Below are 5998 nucleotides of genomic sequence, written 5' to 3' on the forward strand. Positions count from 1 at the left end.
AGGTGAAAAGCATAAGTGAGGAGAGTGTGTTCCCCTGATGGTTTAATACACACGGGACATGTTACCAGGTGAACAGTATAAGTGAGGAGAGTGTGTTCCCCTGATTGTTTATTTTACACGGGACATGTTACCAGGTGAACAGTATAAGTGAGGAGAGTGTGTTCCCCTGATGGTTTAATATACACGGGACATGTTACCAGGTGAACAGTATAAGTGAGGAGTGTGTATTCCCCTGATTGTTTAATACAAACTGGACATGTTACCAGGTGAACAGTATAAGTGAGGAGAATGTGTTCCCCTGATGGTTTAATATACACTGGACATATTATCTGGTGAATAGTATAAGTGAGGATAGTGTTTTCCCCTGATTGTTTAATACTCACGGGACATGTTACCAGGTGAACAGTATAAGTGAGGAGAGTGTGTTCCCCTGATGGTTTAACACGCACGGGACATGTTACCAGGTGAACAGTATAATTGAGGAGAGTGTGTTCCCCTGATGGTTTAATATACACAGGACATGTTACCAGGTGAACAGTATAAGTGAGGAGAGTGTGTTCCCCTGATGGTTTAATACTGACGGGACATGTTACCAGATGAACAGTATAAGTGAGGAGAGTGTGTTCCTCTGATGGTTTAATGCACACAGGACATGTTACCAGGTGAACAGTATAAGTGAGGAGAGTGTGTTCCCCTGATTGTTTAATAAACACGGGACATGTCACCAGGTGAACAGTATAAGTGAGCAGAATGTTTTCCCCTGATGGTTAAATATGCAAAGGACATGTGACCAGGTGAACAGTATAAGTGAGGAGAGTGTGTTCCTCTGATGGTTTAATGCACACAGGACATGTTACCAGCTGAACAGTATAAGTGAGGAGAGTGTGTTCCCCTGATGGTTTAATACTGACGGGACATGTTACCAGATGAACAGTATAAGTGAGGAGAGTGTGTTCCTCTGATGGTTTAATGCACACAGGACATGTTACCAGCTGAACAGTATAAGTGAGGAGGATGTGTTCCCCTGATGGTTTAATATACACGGGACATGTTACCAGGTGAACAGTATAAGTGAGGAGAGTGTGTTCCCCTGATGGTTTAATATACACGGGACATGTTACCAGGTGAATAGTATAAGTGAGGAGAGTGTGTTCCCCTGATGGTTTAATATACACGGGACATGTTACCAGATCAACAGTATAAGTGAGGAGAGTGTGTTCCCCTGATTGTTTAATACTCACGGGACATGTTACCAGGTGAACAGTATAAGTGAGGAGAGTCTGTTCCCCTGATGTTTTAATATACCCGGAACATGTCAGCAGGTGAACAGTATAATTGAGGAGAGTGTGTTCCCCTGATGGTTTAATACTGATTGGACATGTTACCAGATGAACAGTATAAGTGAGGAGAATGTGTTCCCCTGATGGTTTAATACACACGGGACATGTCACCAGGTGAACAGTAAAAGTGAGGAGAGTGTGTTCCCCTGATGGTTTAATAATGACGGGACATGTTACCAGGTGAACAGTATAAGTGAGGAGAGTGTGTTCCCCTGATGGTTTAATATACACGGGACATGTTACCAGATGAACAGTATAAGTGAGGAGAGTGTTTTCCCCTGATTGTTTAATACTGACGGGACATGTTACCAGGTGAACAGTATAAGTGAGGAGAGTGTGTTCCCCTGATTGTTTAATACACACGGGACATGTCACCATGTGAACAGTATAAGTGAGCAGAATGTTTTCCCCTGATGGTGAAATATTCAAAGGACATGTTACCAGGTGAACAGTATAAGTGAGGAGAGTGTGTTCCCCTGATGGTTTAATATACACGGGACATGTTACGCGGTGAACAGTATAAGTGAGGAGAGTGTGTTCCCCTGATGGTTTAATATACACGCGACATGTTACCCGGTGAACAGTATATGTGAGGAGAGTGTGTTCCCCTGATGTTTTAATATACACGGGATATGTTACCAGGTGAACAGTATAAGTGAGGAGAGTATGTTCCCCTGATGGTTTAATATACACGGGATATGTTACCAGTTGAACAATATAAGCGAGGAGAGTGTGTTCCCCTTATGGTTTAATATACACGGGACATGTTACCAGGTGAACAGTGTAAGTGAGGAGAGTGTATTCCCCTGATTGTTTAATACACACAGGACATGTTACCAGGTGAACAGTATAAGTGAGGACAGTATGTTCCCCTGATGGTTTAATATACACGGGACATGTTACCAGGTGAACAGTATAAGAGAGGAGAGTGTGTTCCCCTGATTGTTTAATACACACGGGACATGTCACCAAGTGAACAGTATAAGTGAGGAGAGTGTGTTCCACTGACGGCTTAATACTGACGGGACATGTTACCAAGTGAACTGTTTAAGTGAGGAGAGTGTGTTCCCCTGATGGCTTAATACTGACGGGACATGTCACCAGGTGAACAGTATAAGTGAGGAGAGTGTGTTCCCCTGATTGTTTAATATACCCGGGACATGTCACCAGGTGAACAGTATAAGTGAGGAGAGTGTGTTCCCTTGATTGTTTAATACACACGGGACATGTCACCAGGTGAACAGTATAGGTGAGGAGAGTGTGTTCCCCTGATGGTTTAACATACACGGGACATGTTACCAGGTGAACAGTATAAGTGAGGAGAGTGTGTTCACCTGATGGTTTAATACGCACGGGACATGTCACCAAGTGAACTGTATAAGTGAGGACAGTGTGTTCTCCTGATGTTTTAATATACACGGGACATGTTACCAGGTGAACAGTATAAGTGAGGAGAGTGTGTTCACCAGATTGATTAATATTACGGGACATGTTGCCAGGTGAACAGTATAAGTGAGGAGAGTGTGTTCCCCTGATTGTTTAATATACACGGGACATGTTACCAGTTGAACAGTATAAGTGAGGAGAGTGTGTTCCCCTGATGGCTTAATACTGACGGGACGTGTCACCAGGTGAACAGTATAGGTGAGGAGAGTGTGTTCCCCTGATGGTTTAACATACACGGGACATGTTACCAGGTGAACAGTATAAGTGAGGACAGTGTGTTCCCCTGATTGTTCAATACACACGGGACATGTTACCAGGTGAACAGTATAAGTGAGGAGAGTGTGTTCCCCTGATGGTTTAATATACACGGGACATGTTACCAGGTGAACAGTATAAGTGAGGAGATTGTGTTCACCTGATGGTTTAATACGCACGGGACATGTCACCAAGTAAACTGTATAAGTGAGGAGAGTGTGTTCCCCTGATGGCTTAATAGTGACGGGACGTGTCACCAGGTGAACAGTATAAGTGAGGAGAGTGTGTTCCCCTGATTGTTTAATACACACGGGGCATTTCACCAAGTGAACTGTATAAGTGAGGAGAGTGTGTTCCACTGATGGCTTAATACTGACGGGACATGTTACCAGATGAACAGTATAAGTGAGGAGAGTGTGTTGCCCTGATGGTTTAATACACACAGGATATGTTACCAGCTGAACAGTATATGTGAGGAGAGTGTGTTCCCCTGATGGTTTAATACAAACTGGACATGTTACCAGGTGAACAGTATAAGTGAGGAGAATGTGTTCCCCTGATGGTTTAATATACACTGGACATATTATCTGGTGAATAGTATAAGTGAGGATAGTGTTTTCCCCTGATTGTTTAATACTCACGGGACATGTTACCAGGTGAACAGTATAAGTGAGGAGAGTGTGTTCCCCTGATGGTTTAACACGCACGGGACATGTTACCAGGTGAACAGTATAATTGAGGAGAGTGTGTTCCCCTGATGGTTTAATATACACAGGACATGTTACCAGGTGAACAGTATAAGTGAGGAGAGTGTGTTCCCCTGATGGTTTAATATACACAGGACATGTTACCAGGTTAACAGTATAAGTGAGGAGAGTGTGTTCCCCTGATGGTTTAATATACACAGGACATGTTACCAGGTGAACAGTATAAGTGAGGAGAGTGTGTTCCCCTGATGGTTTAATATACACAGGACATGTTACCAGGTGAACAGTATAAGTGAGGAGAGTGTGTTCCCCTGATTGTTTAATAAACACGGGACATGTCACCAGGTGAACAGTATAAGTGAGGAGAGTGTGTTCCCCTGATTGTTTAATATACACAGGACATGTTACCAGGTGAACACTGTAAGTGAGGAGAGTGTTTTCCCCTGATGGTTAAATATGCAAAGGACATGTTACCAGGTGAACAGTATAAGTGAGGAGAATGTGTTCCTCTGATGGTTTAATGCACACAGGACATGTTACCAGCTGAACAGTATAAGTGAGGAGAGTGTGTTCCCCTGATGGTTTAATACTGACGGGACATGTTACCAGATGAACAGTATAAGTGAGGAGAGTGTGTTCCTCTGATGGTTTAATGCACACAGGACATGTTACCAGCTGAACAGTATAAGTGAGGAGGATGTGTTCCCCTGATGGTTTAATATACACGGGACATGTTACCAGGTGAACAGTATAAGTGAGGAGAGTGTGTTCCCCTGATGGTTTAATATACACGGGACATGTTACCAGATCAACAGTATAAGTGAGGAGAGTGTGTTCCCCTGATTGTGTAATACTCACGGGACATGTTACCAGGTGAACAGTATAAGGGAGGAGAGTCTGTTCCCCTGATGTTTTAATATACCCGGAACATGTCAGCAGGTGAACAGTATAATTGAGGAGAGTGTGTTCCCCTGATGGTTTAATACTGATGGGACATGTTACCAGATGAACAGTATAAGTGAGGAGAATGTGTTCCCCTGATGGTTTAATACACACGGGACATGTCACCAGGTGAACAGTAAAAGTGAGGAGAGTGTGTTCCCCTGATGGTTTAATAATGACGGGACAATTAACCAGGTGAACAGTATAAGTGAGGAGAGTGTGTTCCCCTGATGGTTTAATATACACGGGACATGTTACCAGATGAACAGTATAAGTGAGGAGAGTGTTTTCCCCTGATTGTTTAATATTGACGGGACATGTTACCAGGTGAACAGTATAAGTGAGGAGAGTGTGTTCCCCTGATTGTTTAATGCACACGGGACATGTCACCATGTGAACAGTATAAGTGAGCAGAATGTTTTCCCCTGATGGTGAAAAATTCAAAGGACATGTTACCAGGTGAACAGTATAAGTGAGGAGAGTGTGTTCCCCTGATGGTTTAATATACACGGGACATGTTACGCGGTGAACAGTATAAGTGAGGAGAGTGTGTTCCCCTGATGGTTTAATATACACGGGACATGTTACCCGGTGAACAGTATATGTGAGGAGAGTGTGTTCCCCTGATGGTTTAATATACACGCGACATGTTACCCGGTGAACAATATAAGTGAGGAGAGTATGTTCCCCTGATGGTTTAATATACACGGGATATGTTACCAGTTGAACAGTATAAGTGAGTAGAGTGTGTTCCCTTGATGGTTTAATATACACGGGACATGTTACCAGGTGAACAGTATAAGTGAGGAGATTGTGTTCCCCTGATGGTTTAATACACACGGGACATGTTATCAGGTGAACAGTATAAGTGAGGAGAGTGTGTTCCCCTGATTGTTTAATATGCACGGGACATGTTTCCAGGTGAACAGTATAAGTGAGGAGAGTGTGTTCACCAGATTGATTAATATTACGGGACATATCACAAAGTGAACTGTATAAGTGAGGAGAGTGTGTTCCCCTGATGGCTTAATACTGACGGGACATGTCACCAGGTGAACAGTATAAGTGAGGAGAGTGTGTTCCCCTGATTGTTTAATATACACGGGACATGTTACCAGGTGAACAGTATAAGTGAGGAGAGTGTGTTCACCAGATTGATTAATATTACGGGACATGTTGCCAGGTGAACAGTATAAGTGAGGAGAGTGTGTTCACCAGATTGATTAATATTACGGGACATATCACAAAGTGAACTGTATAAGTGAGGAGAGTGTGTTCCCCTGATGGCTTAATACTGACGGGACATGT

This window comes from Heterodontus francisci, unplaced genomic scaffold, assembly GCF_036365525.1.
Source record: "Heterodontus francisci isolate sHetFra1 unplaced genomic scaffold, sHetFra1.hap1 HAP1_SCAFFOLD_290, whole genome shotgun sequence".
NCBI lineage: Eukaryota > Metazoa > Chordata > Chondrichthyes > Heterodontiformes > Heterodontidae > Heterodontus > Heterodontus francisci.